We start from the raw sequence: 18,144 nt of genomic DNA on the forward strand, positions 1-18,144 counted from the left end.
ATATCTATGCCACATTTTCTTTGCAATTCTTTTTGTGCTGTAACCTATTTCAATGGAGTCTATGCAAGTCAATGGGCAATCTTGGCTCCCATTATCTTCAATAGGCTGTGCAGCCCCTCCCATTGTTTCAAATGGGCAATCCTCTCATTCGTTTTAATTCATCCCTTTTCCCAAGCCAGCCAAGGACAGTGCCTGCCACTTGTGTGGGCTGAGTAAAGGGCAGCTACTTCCTCTTGCCCAGTCCAGGCTGGGTGGAAAGAAAAAGGAGGCACCCAGAAAGAGCCACAGGTTCAAGATAATTCTCCCCCACCCCCACAACAGCCAAGGGCAGTTCCTACCTCTCCAGCCCAGGCTGGGTGGAAAGAAAAGGGAGAACTCTTCCCTCCCCCCCCCACCCCGCCAGGCTGCAGGGTGAGAGATTCAAAACATATAGGAACTATTTCTTCATACAACACATTGTTAAATGGTGGCACTCCCTGCCCCAGAACATGGTGACAGCTGTCAACTTGGAAGGCTTTAAGAGGGGAGTGGACATGTTCATGGAGGAGAGGGGTATTCATGGCTACTAGTCAAAATGGCTACATACCTCTTCTCTCCAGGATCAGATGAGTATACCTGTTATATTAGGTGCTGTGGAACACAGGCAGGACAATGCTGCTGCACTTGATGGACCTTGGTCTGATCCAGCACAGCTTTTCTTTTGTTCTTATGAGGGGGAAAGAGGGGCACCAGGGAAGAGCTGCAGGGTCCGGGAGAAGTCCCCCCAGCCTAGTGCAGCTGCTGCTTTTCCTCCAGCCCAGGCTGGGTGGAAAGAAAAGGGTGGGGGAGAGAGGAACTGGGAAGATCTGCAGGCTCCAGGAGAACTCCCCCCCCCCCAGCCTAGGGCAGCTGCTGCTTCTCCTCTCCAGCTCAAGCTGGGTGGAAAAAGGAGAGGGGAAGAAAAGCACTGGTAAGGTCTGCAGGCTCTGGGAGAACTCCCCCCTTCAGGCCAGAATAAGCGGGGGGAGGCAGCAGGGGGTGACAGGCTTGGCCCGCGAGGCTGGAAAGGCCCTGATGAAATCAGGAATGGGAGGAGGGAGGCGGCAGGGGGTGGCAGGCTTGGCCCGCAGAGCCAGAAAGACCCCGAAGAGGCCAGGAATGGGAGGCAGGAGGCAGCAGGGGGCAGCAGGCTTGGCCTGCGGGGCCAGAAAGGCCCCCACAAGCTAGGAAAGGGAGGGGGGTGCTCCGCGGGCCGGAGAAAAGCCCTCTGAGGGCCGCATCCGGCCAGCGGGCCATACGTTTGATACCCCTGCTTTAGATGTTTTACATGATTTTTGACTGTATATTATTTTATGGAATCTTCTTCAAGTTCCACTGGCAGAGAGTTGTGGAATATATGTTTTTAAATAAATAAATAAATAAATAGAAATCCTGATGCTATAATCAGTGATTTAATTGTAAGGTAGAAGATGCTAATTTATATCCTTGTGAGAAAGGTAAAACCCAATAAAAGATTTTAAACGAAAAACATAACTTCAAGCTATAAATTTGGGCCCTGAATTGCAACAGAATTTCAAAGCTCAGTTCAATCCAGAACTGAGGATTTACCACTTCTGGAGAGAGACTGCATTCTTGTTCTTCTGGTTCCAACAAAGTGCTCAGACATCTTTAGGCTTCTTCAGAGGCATCTATGTGACAGCATGGGTTGGTTATTTGATTATGATCTTGATCATTGAACATTACTGGATCCTGAAAAAAGTACTTTTAGCAATGTGGTGGTGAATTCTGAATACCACTTCTGGAAACTATGGGTCATGTGACCCCTTAACAGCTTAACTTCTACAGCTTTATAATCTTTACAAGCTGTAGGCAGGAAGGAGTAATCAAGAGTCTTGTATGTAGGATAGACATAGTACCAGTGCTGGATCATTCCTCACCCACACTTTTCTATGAAAGCATAGAGCCAAAGATAGGGAAGTTCATTGTCACATTGTAAAATCTATCAGATTAATTATTTACATTGAGGCAGTTAAAACATGTTCCATAACACAAAGCCCACCAGCAGACTTCTTAATGATTACCTGTGGTTTCAGCTACTGAACTGGAGTGCTGTTGAGTTTATGTCTGCATGACTATAGTGCTAAATCAAGGGAAACCTATTTAGGAATGACTGTAACATAAATCTCATATCCCCTTCTTTGCTTACCAAAACTCTTCTGTTGAATGACAGTCATGGTGACCCAATTAACTATACTGAAAATGTAGTTTCATTCTGATTTCAACATAATTAGCTATTTCCTCACTCCTGGCATCTCTGCATGTAGTAAATTTGTGAGCCAGCTGCCTCTAGATCACTTCTGCTTGGTTTAATTGTGGGTGAGATACCATAAACCTCCTGCAGATGTTCAAAATTTTGAAGCACATCAGGTGGTGTTAAAATGATATGTTCCAAGATGTTGAATTTCTCATAATGTATTACACACATTGCTTAATCAGGAAGAGACAGTCAAGAGTTTTCAAAGTTTAAAAAGGAGATATCTAACTAAAATGCTAAAAAAAAAGGTGAATCATGTTGAGGAAAGAACAGATTGTGAATTCCCTGTAATTGATTTTACTGTATTCCAACTCATATCAGTTTCTCTTAAAGTAATAACCAACTAACATTTCTATATTAGGTGTTCTTACCCAGTGTACAAAATATTTGTTTCTCAAGAAAGACTGAGTTAATGCTAATAGTTCCTTTTAGTTGTTGCTGCTGGAGACCAGTCAAAGGCTATATACCTTTCAATGTGTGAATTAAGAAAGCAGTCTATTTACTCAAACCACCTAGCAAAATTGGAAACACATGGGAAATCCCAGGCAACCTGGCTTGCATGCTGTGACTGGGGTTCACAGTTGTATGGGATTGCACTGGGAGGGAGGAGTTAGCTCTTATATGTCGATAAACCTATATACAAAACATTCTACCATGCACAAGAATAAAATTAATCTGCTAACAGATTTTCAGGGTTTAGACTGGAGTAACTCTCTTTAGGATTGCACTGTTTGCCTCCTGCACTGGATTACTGTGATGGGCCATTTTTTCATGGAGTTTCTGGCTTGCTGGCCCAGGGCTAAGAGGAGGATGTGAAGGCTCATGTGTAACCCTTAAGTAGTATACCAATAACTGGTCAACACACATGTCTTGGATGAAATGGCTACAACTGTTTATTGGCAAAAGTTGAAGCTGCATTGGTGTAGCATGGAAGCTGGTTCAGGTCATTGACTGACCCCAATGTGGATGATGAGCACCTCCTACTCCCTGCAAGCCCACAGGGAGTAGCCTGGGATGGCAGTACTGGGATATACACCTGGGCATGAGCCACAAGGTGGTTCTCCCGCCACTGGAAAAGAGGCAATCTGGACAGCCGCCGAGCTGAGCATGTCCTACCCAAGCCTCCCCCAAAACCCCTTATTGGAATCCCCAAAAACATAAAAAGAGGCACACAAACTGAACCAGCCCCATGCTAACACCACCTAAGTTGTGACATGACAATAATAACCAAACAACCTATATAAAGGGTGGGTGGGACAAAGCCAAAGGCAGACTGAAGACACCCAGCAAGACCTTCTCCCTTTTATGCTGGGTGAGTGGACCAGAGTGAAAACTGCTCCTTTGCTGTCTGCTTGCTCCAACTAAGCCCCACCCAACCCCAGGTTCATAGGCTTGTTTAAGCCTTACAATGAAGCTGGTAGTCTGAACACCCACAGCCCCAAAGAACAGCTGAGCTTCAGGGCACACCCAAGCTTCGCAGTTGAAGCTTCCCCTTTGCCTCCTCTGCTGCCTGGGCCACCAAAGCAGGCTCCAGATAAGTCCTGGAACCCAAGCTTTCAAGAAACTGCTGTAATATAGGAACAAACATTGCCAATCTCCATAAAGGTTTAAGATGTAAATTCTATCCCAGCACTTTCTGGGTGCCTTGAGGGGTGGGGGAGGTATCTGAAATCACTAAAATGTTAATGAAGTTATGTGTGTGTGTGTAAAGTGCTTTCAAGTCGCAACCGACTTATGGCGACCCCTTATGGGGTTTTCATGGCAAGAGACTAACAGAGGTGGTTTGCCAGTGCCTTCCTCTGCATAGCAACCCTGGTATTCCTTGGTGGTCTCCCATCTAAATATTAACCAGGGCTGACCCTGCTTAGCTTCCGAGATCTGACGAGATCGGGCTGTACCATGCTGCCTTCCCAATGAAGTTATAGATATAGTTAAAGAGAAATCATGCTGAAAAGAAAATCATTTTGAGATGCTGGTAGTACAAATAAATGGAAATGAATTCTGTGCAAAACAATCTCTTCAACAGCAGGCTGCAGAGCACTCCACTCAGAATACAAAGTGGTTTAACTTAATCTGACATAACAGTTTCACAGAAGAATAAGTGTAGAATTAGGTTACAGTGTCAGACATAGCCAGCTAATGTAGTTTTACTGTTTAATTAATACAGAATAAGATGTATGAATGTGTGGATCTGTGGCTTTAAATGTGTATGTGTGGCACTCGGGATAACTTTAGGTGATTTGGGGATAAGCCTGGCTAACATCTATTAAGATCAAAACAGTTCACTTTTCACTCCAGGGGGTAAATAGAAGTGTAGTTTCCCTTGCACTCTAAATAACGTGGATGCGGTGGGGTTTGGGGGAGGCAGACAAACATGCAATAATTAATGGCTTGGATAGCTAACGGACAGTATAGAAGTAGCTTAGGACAGTTTAATAGTATGAACTGGCCCTGCCCATAAGTCGTCTTTTGCATGCTGGATAGAGCAGATGGGAGGTTTTCTGCTGACTTTGGTGGGATATGAATTGCACTCCAACATCTGCATGGGTAAATGATAGTTTGAATGGAAACATTAAAGAATAGTGATCAATTGAATACATGATGTACGTAAATGATAGTTTGAATGGAAACATTAAAGAATAGTGATCAATTGAATAAATGATGTAAGTGAAGGAAATATTTTAATCAATACTGAAATCTGGTATTGCTGTGTGATAGACTGAGAATACTTTATACTGTAATAAAATAAAAAATGGAAGCATTCTTAGCTGAATAAAAGAGAGATTCTCTCCCTCCTTGTTGGACTTTTCCCCAGATGTCACTGTTGTAAGTGATCTGTTTGGTCTTTTCCAGCCATCAAATAAATGTCATTTTTTATCACTGCCACAATGTTTTATGGTATAACGGTGTGCCTGCCTGTCACATGGGAAACTAAAAGCACTGTATGTGATAGCACAGTTCAGCATGTCTTTGATGGAAATCTATTTTCCTATGACGTCTTGCCTGGTTAGATCCCCCTGCCCAGATGTTTGATAAAAGACATTTTAGCCTGGCCAAGGCCCCCCCGCCCAAAGAAACAGTCTTTCCCCCCTTCCAGACTTAATTACTTCACAGGGATCATGGCTTTAGGAAAATGAAACTACAAAGAAACCCTCACACATTTTTTTCCAATAAACCTTTAATCATACACTTAAGGCTACTCAATCAGTTCCTGATTTGCCACAGCATATCCAGACCCAAAATGGCTTACATCATTCTTCTCTCCTCCATTTTATCCTCACAAGAAATGTGTCCTGAGCGCTGCAGGCCAGCCAGGTCAGGTATCCTCTGAAGCAGTGCACTCAGGTCTGGAGAGTGAGGCTTGAGAGCATTGATAGGTGCTGGCAGCCAGGAGCTGGAAATGGAGGCAAGGCGCTGATGAGCTGGCACACAAGCTTACACCTAGTGGACCAGTTGATAGGGTTGCCAGCTCTGAGCTGGGAAATACCTGGGGTGGAGCCTGAGGAGGGTGAGATTTGGGGAGAGGAGGGTGTAATGCCATAGAGTCCACCTTCCAAAGCAGCCATTTTCTCCAAGTGAACTAATCTCTATCGCCTGGAGATCAGTTGTAATAGCGGGAGGCTGGCAACCCTAGCAGCTGATCTAGCCAAGTCTTGGCTTAAATAGTCCTGGAAGTAACCAGGTTTAGCTGCCCTGCTGGCAGGTGTTGGGCTCCTGTGGTTACACTGTGCTTTGGTTAGGATCCTGCAAAGAATTATTGTTCTCATTCTCTGGGTATGGAATGGGATTGCCTGCAGTCAGTCAAGCCCTTTGTCCCCTTGGGCCATCTAGGCCTGGACCCTCTGCCATCCCTGCTCCTGCAGACTGAGAGGGTCCCCTGGGGGCTATTGGCCAGGGTTCTGCCCAGTGGAACTCTGATGACTATTTCAGGGGCTGGTGGCAAAGACTCCATCGCAGGCTCAGGCAATATGGCTTCTGGTGCTACTGGACCATTGCCAGAAGATGTTGGCCATGTTAGGCTCTCCCTGGTCCTGCTGGCCCTCCTTGACTGGTGGCCTTGGCCCCTTGGGCTCTCCCTCTGAGGACTCTGAATTGCTAGGCTGGTCGGTAGAGGTCATGACAAAACAAATGAGAAAAGGCTGAGTGTGTGTGTGACTGGCCCATGGTCACCCAGCAAGCATCCTGGCAGAGAGTGGATTCAAACCTGGGTTTCTCAGATCCTAATCCAACACTCTGGCCATTACACCACACTGGCTCTCATACATTTCAACCTGTGTAATAATTGTAAAGTTTCACCACAATTTCACTCCCTGCCTGTGGTTTTTGCCACACCCCCATTCAAGGTATGAGAGATGAGCCATGCAGAGTGAGACAGCTTCCTGCATAGTACCCAATGGCCAGGAAATATATGTCAACTAGGGCTGCCAGGTCCCTCTTCGTCACCAGCGGGAGATTTTTGGGGTGGAGCCTGAGGAGGACGGGGTTTGGGAAGGGGAGGGACTTAAATGCCATAGAGTTCAATTGCCAAAGCGGCCATTTTTCTCCAGGTGATCTGATCTCTATTGGCTGGAGATCAGTTGAATTAGCAGGAGATCACCTGCTACTACCTGGCAGTTGCTGGAAAAACAAGGCACTTAGTACTAACGGGAAGTTGGAGGAAGAAAAGTACCAAAAACAACATAAATGCAAACACAGTTTAGTGCAATAAACAAGTGCAAAATAACACAAACAACAGAAAGTCTGTCCCTCAGTTAACGGCCATTTTCCGTGTGGCTCTTGTTCCTTTTGCCCCCTAAGTTTACCTTTAAAAACATTCACTTCCAATTTTTCCTTTAAATTAAATCAATTTTCTAACTGTTCCACCAGTAAATGCGTGTATTGCGTCTCTTGCAAATGTGGAAAATTGTACGTGGGGAGTACGATTCGTCAGGTAAAGCTTAGGATAGGTGAGCATAAGTCTAGAATTAGACAGAAGATTTTAGACGCCCCCCTCACTATGCACTTTATTAATAACAAACATAGCGAGAATGACATTCAGTTTTTTGTAATCTGGATTTATAAGGGTAACTCATTTGACTTGGATAATGTACAAAAAAAAATTATTGCAGCAAGAAATGTGTTTTATATATTTATTTAAATCTTATTCTCCGTATGGGCTCAATAATGAAATGGACTTATCTTGTTTTCTATGATTATTGTGTTGTTCAATAGTAGCTGTCCCCTTTAAGAACGTCTATATCAAGTAGCTCCGTATAAATCAACACCACCTGTAGCCTTAGTATCTGACCACTAACGGAGCAGCTTCATAGCACGGTTAGATTTGAGTTGAGAGTTTATAAATCCTGGTTCAAGGTATGTCAGGTTATTTTATTATTATATTGATAGTAAACATGTATTTTAACAACAGCTTTAATAAGTGTACTTATAGTATTTATAGTATTTAGAAAATGTTTTTATGATATTTATTGTATCTATGTAGGAGCTTTGTCTCCCGTTGATTGAACGGTGTGCTGATGAAGCCGCTGATGCGGCGGTGAAAACGTTAAAGTTAATCCGGACTGCGTTTCACAATCTGTTTATTCTCATCGTGTTCTTCATGAACTTTGTTCACTGAAGTCTTCGGGACATGTTTAACTATACATAAGAAGATTGCTTGAAGACTCCTCGAGAGCAAAGTACTATCTTCTTTATTGTTGTGTCTATTGTTTGTGTTATTTTGCACTTGTTTATTGCACTAAACTGTGTTTGCATTTACGTTGTTTTTGGTACTTTTCTTCCTCCAACTACCTGGCAGTTGGCAACCATAATGTCAACTCTACCTCATGCAGCCACGTTTTTACTTGGCATTTTTCTTTCCTCCTGTGACAGGTTATGGCCGTCTGAGATTAGGCATTCATCTTCGGAAGGCCAAGCATGTGGGCTCTGTCAGGTTAGCTGGAATGACACCCGCCCCCCCTCTGTTTCCTATTGACGAATGTGGAGTAGATGGTTCAGTTAAATAGGGTAGATTCACTTAAATAGGCCTAGTTGTGTGATTGCTGAGGCTCTAACTATGGCAGGATTTGTGCAGGTTTCAGTATTGTTGTAGGAAGGGGAACTGGAAGAGCATCCTGAGGTAAAAGGAGCTTACCCAACCTAGCGGCAACTTATTAGCTGTTACAGCCAGAGGGGTTCCCTTGGTGCTGGGCAGCATTTGCTGAACTCAATCTGCAGTATGGCATGGAGGGAAAGTGGTGAAACTCAGCCCTCCTTACAGTTGTATTTGTGCAGGTGATGAAAGGTGAAGCCATGCTAACAGTGCCAAGTTTGAAATCAGAGTGAGATTGCCCATAAGGAGGCAGCCTTACTGGGGTGCCCATTACAATTAACCCGTGACATCTAATTGATTAGATTTTGTGGTGTTTTGACAACTCTGTTCCTTCAGTCCAGGCTAGTGTTTTAAACTGCCCTAGCCCACTCCAGGACTTAGTGTAGGCAGGAACAGGGAGAAAGAAAATTGTATTCACTGTAGCTCCAGACAGAGAAAGAATTGGACTTATTAAACTGTGCTCCTGTTTGAAACCATGCTGCCTTCTTATTTTGATACACAACACTAGCAATGCAGGAATAATTATGAACCTCATCAAACAGGAAGACTACCAAAAAAAAATCAGCACAAACTGATCTGGAAGCGAACCTTATGAAGGATTTTTGTCTTATATCTTATGTGGCCTGATGTAAGCTCTTAACCTAAACTTTGAATCTGGCAACATGGAAATTTACCCCCACACCAATCTGGTATAGAGCTATCAATGTTTCTGGATGTGTATTGTTGTTGTTGTTGTTTATATTGTTATTGTTATTTGCATTTCTACCCCGCTCTCCCCAACCTGAAGGTCATCAACCAGTGATAAATTGATATGTTTTTAATAATAATGTTGTATATTTACGACCTATTCAGGCTGAAACCCGTATGGTCCTGTATTGGTCAATTATACTGAATGTATATCAAGTGTGTATGACATTTTTGTAACTGATATCTTTATATGCAGCCTGCATTCCAGGCCCTGTGTTTTTAACAGATTTATAGTGTACACCTTGTAATAAATATAATTATTTTGTTATGATTTAAAGTTTCCAACTCAACCTGTGAAGTGTTGTACACAGCCAGCCCTTCCGAGTTCCATGTGCGACTCCACCCCACTTAGATGCATGCCATGCCAGGGAATGCTCAGTACCATGGCCCTAGGGAGGCAGCACCTTGAGTCATCACACCTCGCCAGGATTTGCCATTCAATAAAGTCTAGCTTGTGCCACAACTATGTCTCTGTCTGTTTGGTTCTGACTGCATCTCAGAAGCTCTATACCCCTCCCTGCCCCAGTGACACGTTCAAGAAGGCAGGCTCTTGGGTGGCTGTGGATGGATGTGCAGGTGCCACTGGTCCCCTGTCCTGGCCATCCACCAAACATAGCAGGTGTCCAGCAGCACCTCCAAGACCTCACACCTGGTCCCCCCTCCCACTCTCCTTGCTGGCTGCATTGTGAAGGGGGTATGGGTCAGTGGGGGATCTGGGTGAATGAGCCACTGTGCTATGGTGGTTAGAATGTTAGACTTGGAATTGGGAGCCTCAGGTTCAAATCCCCACTTGTGCCATGGAAGCTAGCTGAGTGGCCTTGGGCCTAGGGTTGCCAGGTCCCCACTCACCTTCGGCGGGAAATTTCTCTGTATATCTTGTGTGTGCACGTGTGCTCCATTGAAATAAATTACTGCACACAAAAATTACAAGTGCAGAATGGATTTAGAATGATGGCCTTTGGGCACAGATAGATTGCTCTGGGAGGGGAATGACAGTGCCCAGAACGGAAGGATGGTCATTCCAGTCCCAGAACACTTCTGCTCCATTGAGGAGGCTATTGGGGGAATCTGTTGGAGGTCTGTGTGCCCCCACATCTGAGCACACCCCAGTGGCCCCCTCTCCTACTCTGCTGCTGGTGTGGGGGTGCACCACAGTGCCCTCAGCAGCATTGTTGGGCTGCCAGGAGGATCTCCACAGGTGAATTGTGAAGACCCCAGACTGAGTGCATTCTCCTTCTCATCTCCCTGTGCCCCTTCCGTGCACCTCCCTATTTTGATACCTAGCTTTAAGAACACAACAAATGTTACATTCCTGTAGATTAGTCTTTTAATAAACCTGGATTAAACCATGTTTTGTGTTTCATGACTATGTTGCAACCACTATATATTGAACTGATTGGCATGGAATGCACCATTGTCAGATATTATATCAATCAATGTTCATTGACAGTGTGCTGTTGCTTTCACATCATTCAGTTCTATTGTGTGCATTCCCCCTCCTCTGCATTACTAATATGCATTTCTGTACATTAATGTCACACCACAAATAACATATTTGTGATGGAATTGTTCGTATGCTTGTGTCAAGACTATTTTATGTGTGGTCTTTTACCAATGAACAGGAGTGTATCTGTGCACTAAGACACCGCCCTGGAAGACTCTTACAGTGTTTCATCTATCAGTAACATGGGTGAGGATGCAGATGAACTGAAGGAGGTGAGCCTGCAGCACAGCGCATCTGTTCCAGTTCCAGGATTAAAGAAAGAAAATTTCCTTATTTCCCCATATTTAAGAAGAGTAATGTAGCACACAGTATGTTGGCAGAACAATAAAGGAATGGCAGTGGTGATTTTCAGCAGGTGTGTCCCTTTCTTGGTGAGGAGGTATGGCTACACTTACACTTAAGGAAACCCTATTCCTAATACACTCAAGTGATAACTTAGCATAATGTGCACATTGCCATTTGATATGCCACGTGTGTTATACTGCCCCATCTTAAGTTGTCTTTACCCCACCATTGCCTCTTCAGAAATCTAGGAAAGCAAGAACATAGTAAAAATTTCCTCACCCTTTGACCAAATGAGACAGATAGCCCCCCCCCCCTCCATTCATTTTATGGGCATGGTTGTACATTAGATTAGAATTTCTTTTGTATACTCATGAACACACACATGAAGCTACCTTACATTGAATCAGACCATTGGTTCATTAAAGTCAGTATTGTCTACTCAAACTGGTAGCGGCTGTCCAGGTTGTCAGGTAGGGTTGCCAGGTCTCTCTTTGCCACTGGCGAGGGGTTTTTGGGGTGGAGCCTGAAGAGGGCAGGGTTTGGGGTGGGGAGGGACTTCAATGCCATAGAGTCCAATTGCCGAAGCAGACATTTTCTCCAGGTGAATTGATCTCTATCAGCTGGAAATCAGTTGTAATAGCAGGAGATGTCCAGCTAGTACCTGGAGGTTGGCAACCCTAGTGTCAGGTAAAGAAATGGCATTTTTGTTTTACCATAATCATGCACGTGAAGTGAATCTGGGATCCAGTATGAATTATTTCCTTTACCATTGGCCTTCACAGCAGAAGTTCAAAGCTCATCAAAGGCTAAAAATAAAATGACAGTCAAATGCCTCAGCTGAAATCTGTGGAAACAATAGTTTATTCAAATCAACAAACACTATGTTGAGGTTCATAACACTGGATATTCTCTGTCATGAATGATTAATCAAGTAATCCACATAAACAATGAATTAGAAATGCTTCTCTTCAGGATAACAAATCTGTAGTTTCAGATAAACAGCCTGACAAGAATGCTTATTAAAAATCTATTAACAACATCAAAATCACAACTATTTTACTTTTTGCAATGGTTGAGTTATTTTTCCAGCTATGTTTTTTCATCTTATGCTATTAGATTTTTTTTTAAATTAAAATTAAAACCCTCAAACAACCTTCAGGGTGAATCAGCTACCCCAGTTCTATTTTATTTTTGCAGAATGTAAAAGTAGCTGTAGAACCTTTTCCTCTTAGGACACTGTTACCCGTATAAGTCCCTAGGTCACCATTTACATCTTTGTTTCTGTAAACAAAAAAGCACCTGCAGTGGAAAAGCTGTCTCCAAATATATGCATTTCCCCATTGGGACATTTTTTTCACCCCAGCCCATGCATTTGGGTAGGAAAAATAGCCCATGGTTTTTTTAAAAAATAAAACACTTCTCCAGGAAAGCCTTTTGAGGTTCTCTGGAGAGATACAGCCCTTCATGAAAAACTGATGACCTTTCCAAATAATTATTTACCTCACATCAGATATGTGTTTTTCATATAAGTGGACTTCAGCTAGGGGTAGAGATAAACCCCAAAACAATATGTATAAAGTTTTTTACAGTGTTGTTATAGGGTTAAGATGAAGAATATAATAATATACAGGCTACGATGAGATATGCAGAAATCACTTATGTGGAAGGCAGCATTTGAAATTATTCAGCAAGATGCTGTGGTGAAGGGATAGGGACTGTGAACTATACCACTGTGTTCTGTCTGTAGCTGTAAGTATAACCCTACTATGGAATTTCAGCACCATTTAATGTCACAATCAGAGTTACAGTTTGTAGTCCAGGTAGCCGGTCCAAGGTCGAGGATCACGGAGAGTCTGAGGTCCAAAAAGCCAGTCCAAGGTCTAATGGCACAGAGTTGTTCAAGCATGGGAAGCAGCCGGTTGCTCAGGTTTGCATTGCGTTGCTTCCTTGACCCTGGGCTGTTCAGCTGAGGCTTTTCTGGCACCTGGCTTCTCTGTCAGTCCTCCTCCTGTGAGGACTCACTGTTCTGCTGCTGTTTCAGCACATGCCGGTAGGCTTCCATCTGGGCACTATGCCTTTTAGCCACCAGTGCCTTTCTCTGCTGCTGCCTCCACTTGTCAGCCTTTGCTGCCTTAGTCACTTGAGGGCTCACAGCTGGGCCACTGGGTCCAGGCTCTGAGCAGGACGGGGTTGGTTTTGCCATAACTTCTGACTGCAAGTCTTGTGCCTGCTCTGGAGAGTCACCAGCTTCAGGGCTGTCAGCCTCCTCACCAGGCTGTACTGAATCAGGCCCCACTCCAAGCTGGAAGGTCAGAGGCAGCTCCATTGGGGCTGAATTCTCCTGGTAGAGTTCCTCCTCTGAGGAAGACCCATTCTCCAGGGACTGCCCCATGGCATCCATAGAGTTTCATGGGGCTACGCCTGCCTTTTAGCAGATGTGACTCTGCACCAGCTAAAAGAGACAGTCCCAGCCAATGGAGGCAGCACCGGTGCCTGAGGTTCATGCTACCACATGGAACACCTACACCAATGTAAGTGCTCTTGTGCCAGCATCCATGCCAGTTTGGATGGTGCAGGTAGCACTTGCACTGCAGTAGGGGGTCACACTGCCTCCTCAGCAGCTCTTCTCCCCCCTTCAGGATTGCATGGAAAACATGTCACTGCCATGGGGCAGTCCCTGGAGAATGGAAACCACTTTATGACAAATACCAATGACTCAATTAAAACAATAAAGTTGGAGTAGAATCTGAGCTGACACCAAAGATCAGCGAATTAATTGAACTAGAAAACACATGGTGGATAATAAACTCAACTGGAAAATTACAAATTGAATAATATTGGGTTGTAAACCTGTGGGTTACAAATTGGAAGAAACCAAACCAAATATGTGGATTATAAATTGAATAACTTTTGGCTATAAGTCTGTGAACTATAAAAGGACCTGGTCGCTGGGGAATATCAAACTAATATATGGACTATAAACTAAACGAAAAGACTATGACACAAAAAAGGGAGACAACAGAAGACAATTGGGGCAATGACAAATGACAACTAAATATAGAATGTGGTATATTAAGATATAGCTTTAGTCCATATAAATGAGTAAAAGTAGAGTCATGTTAGACTTTATTGGAAGTTTACCAGCATTAATATTAATTAGTAGAGCATATATAAAGGTAATTTTGGATCTGAATACCTAGAGCCGAATAGAAAATGTATAACCATGGTAGAACATTATAAATGACAAACAATGGGGCTTCAAGAACAATAAAGACGGGGACCTCACGAGATAGTGATGTAAATCCCCTCTGTTTTCCTTTTTCTTTCTTATCTTTTGTATCCTTAAAACCCTTAATAATTAAAAAAAAAAACAAGACTTGCAGTCAGAAGTCATGGCAGAACCAACCCCGTCCTTCTCAGAGCCTGGACCCAGTGGCCCAGCTGTGAGCCCTCAAGTGACTAAGGCAGCAAAGGCTGACAGGTGGAGGCAGCAGCAGAGAAAGGCACTGAGGGCTAAAAGACATGCCCGGATGGAAGCCTACCAGCGTGTGCTGGAACAGCAGCAGAAAGTGAATCCTCGCAGGAGGAGGACTGACAGAGAAGCCAGGTGCCAGAAAAGCCTCAGCTGAACAGCCCCCGGTCAAGGAAGCAACGCAGTGCAGAGACTTCCGCTAGGGACGCTGAGCACCATGTCTCTTGGGGGCTCCCAAGGGAACCAAGATTCGTTTCGAATCTGGGGTGTAATCCTGCACCCCTACCCGATCCCAAATAGTGGATTGGGAAACAGGATTTCTCCTGCTGCCCACGAAGTGCGGTTTGACCCCGTTTTGCCGAGAGAGCCATCGGGCAACTCTTGGAATCCTGGATGAGGTCCCGTCTGGCCTGAGGGAAAACTATTGCCATGACCGTCTCTTTGGAATTAGGCTCAGATCTCCCCTACCTATTATCATCTAAGCAACGATACATAAACAAGAATACCTACTCTTCTAAAATCTGAGTAAGTAACAAAAACTCTTTCATTTTACCTGGAATTGGAAGTTCTGAAGGAGTGAAAAAAATATCTGTGGAATCCGTATCTCCCCATCTGAGGTTTGGATGACTCATTGACATTTAAAAACATTGGATAAGCCGGCAGGATCTTAATCAAATTGATCAGTGGATAGACATAACAATTGGGACTTTTTGAATGACGTTATAGCCACCAATCAGAAATCCAGAAGTGTAAAGGGGAGGGACATGCAGATTCCCCCCCACTCCCAGGAGGAGGCTTTTCTGAGTAAACAAATTCCTAAGCCACGTTTTATCCAGAAGTATCAGCTATCGTCTGCCAACGTGAGAATACTACGGGATTTGAGACCGGATGTGTGGCACCACTGTGTAGCTGGCAAATACTTCCCAACTTCCTAGGCAAAAGGAAGGAACGGCAGACGTGCGACCTCTTATCCTGCCCCCTGTAACACCATTTTACAACTCACAATGTATACCTGTCCGGATTTTACAAATTAAACTTCAACAAACTACCAGAAGTAGCAACCATGGAAAGGGAGACTAAATTCACGGATCGACTAGTCTCTCTGACAAACAATATCTACGAACTTGCTAATCGGAAATTGGATGTAATTTCGGGAGATCTCAAGGATATAAAAGACCGAATTATGACAATGAGATCTGAGATGAGAGAAGGAAGCTCCCCAAATGACAAACCATTAAAAGAAGAATTAAACTCTGCAAAGGAGATAGAGAGCTACGAGGGACTATCGAAGGATATACATCTGCAAGAAGAAATTGAACCAACCCAATTGACAACCATAGATATGAATGTAAGGGACTTTGATTTTTGGCTGTACGATTTACCTGATGAACTTTTCAAAGTCAACTGGGAGAATTTAAAAGGGCAAAAAGCTGGAAATACAGGGATTTTTCTTCTCACCTTAGGGATGGAAGAAAACACGTTGCAGATTCACTATCTCCCATCAATTTTCACAGAGGGAATTGCATTAACAACATCCATGGATGCCCTTCGACGTTTAAAGCTACTGGGAAAAAGAGGAAGATGCTGGAAATTTAAGATAAAGAGACTGGGTCAAAGGGTTTAGTTTTTCTCGGGATTTAATCAAAAAGGACTGATCAAATGGCTTGGCTTTGATAAAAATAGAATAATTAATGGCACTAACATAGCTGGTACTTATTAGATATGTGGGAGAAATGGAGGAATTAGAATATTCATTTTTAAAGGAAGCTACAAATGATACTTATTATCTAATCCATTTTATATTATAAAAATAATGTTTTTTTATATCTGTTCTTTCTTTTTTCTTTTTTATTCTTCTTTTCTTTTTCTTTATTTCAATATAGGTAAATGAAATAGCAAACGTTATAAACAATATAAGTATTAGAATCTTAAAGGAGATTACAAATAAATGACAAGATTGAGGGAGGTGTAGGGGAAGTCTTTATATTTTATTTTTTATCTATATATATGTATGTATTTTCATACGCCTCCCACGCCTGAACAACTCTCTGTGCCTTTAGACCATGGACTGGCTGTTTGGACCTCTAAGTCTATGGGATCCCTCGACCTTGGACCGGCTACCTGGACTACGAACTGTAACTCTGATTTGGCAAGTACTGGACTCTGATTTCTGGCTTTGACAAACGGACTTGTTCTTTGGACTCCGCTTTACCCTCTCCCTGCCATTGCCAACTGCCTGGAGCAGTATCTCAGAGACACTGCAAGTGGAGACCTGAGCACTGGCAGCTAGCCAGCACAATGGACAGTTTCACAAGGCTTCCGGGGAGATCTATTTTTAATTCCCCACTGTGCCGAAGCAAGCTGCTCTGGAGGCTGCATGGCTATGCCATCCCCAAGCACAGCATAACCCCCCTCACTTTAGGATTGAGCTGTAAATGATTATGCTTTGTTTCAGCTCTGTCTCAGATTTCTGCTTGTTTTCAGATTTCTGCAATCTATTGCAAAACTATTGCATTGTTTATTGCATGCCCCATTATTTTGACCATATTTGACATACACTGTGTAAGCCATTTTGAGTCTCAGTAAGAAAGGTAGACCATAAATAAGTACACAAATAAATAAAAATAAAATTTCCTTTGACCTTATAGACAATTTTAAAAATTCCTAAACATATACAGAAAAAATGTGCCTCATGTTGGGGAGCTCCTGGCTCAGGTAAAATATCTGTAAAACTTGGTGCCATTGGGAAAACAGATTTACGCATAAGAACATGGTTTGTATGATTTTTATCACAATGATCCATCAAAGAAATGACATCCCATCATCCATTTGCATAGAAACAAACAAAAGTGAGTCATGCTTATATCAGTGTTTGAACAGCAAAGGAGCCAGCATTTGGGTTCAGGCAGCTTCTGCTGTTAATTCTGTTGTTCTTTTATCCAGTTCTGGCCAACCAGACCAGGATAGCATCATGCCGCCTTTTACTGAGGTGGAACTGAGGAAAGGGCACACCAGCAAGAATAGCATATCCAGTCTACCAATGTGAAGAGGAACAGGGAATATCAGGATGGGAATCAAGAAAATCTTAATCTGAGCTAAAGGCTAGCAAAGGTCATTGTGTAATAGATGGATGGGTCATTTTAAAAATTGGGAGTCTTCACCTTTAGCACTGATAACCACACCCAACAGCCATAATCTGGAATTATTCTTTATGACAGGAGGTATTGCCAAGGCAATCATGAGGTCCGACAAGCAAAATCATTGTCCCTTTCCTTCAAGCACAAGGGGGCCATCCTTAGTGTTAATCATGAGTACAGCTCTACAATCAAGGAAACTGCCTTATTAGCATAGGCTCACACATGGGATCTGGGAGCAAAGGTAAGATTTTACAGAAAATCTTCCATATAAAATAGCATTTTAACAATAAAATAGCAAAAGTTGACTCGGTAATAGATCTGTTTAGTACATGCAGGTGAAGGAAATTCAGCAAAAGAGAATTCATGAATACACAAATCAGGAAATAAAACTTTCCTTCAAAATGTTATGGTTGAAAATGTTTGTTAATTATGGTTATTCAGCTAGGTTTTAATTTTATTATATGAATTTAACATAAGCAGATTTGACAAGAGTGACTATCTCAACAGTGGAAAACACAGCACTGATTGCAATAGTTACCTGCCAATGAAATGTGCAGTGATCTCATCTAAGTGGCTGTTACAGTACAGGCTGTTAAATTCTTTAGTTTATTAATTAAA

The sequence above is a fragment of the Euleptes europaea genome, chromosome 7 (assembly GCF_029931775.1).
Source record: "Euleptes europaea isolate rEulEur1 chromosome 7, rEulEur1.hap1, whole genome shotgun sequence".
Lineage (NCBI taxonomy): Eukaryota > Metazoa > Chordata > Lepidosauria > Squamata > Sphaerodactylidae > Euleptes > Euleptes europaea.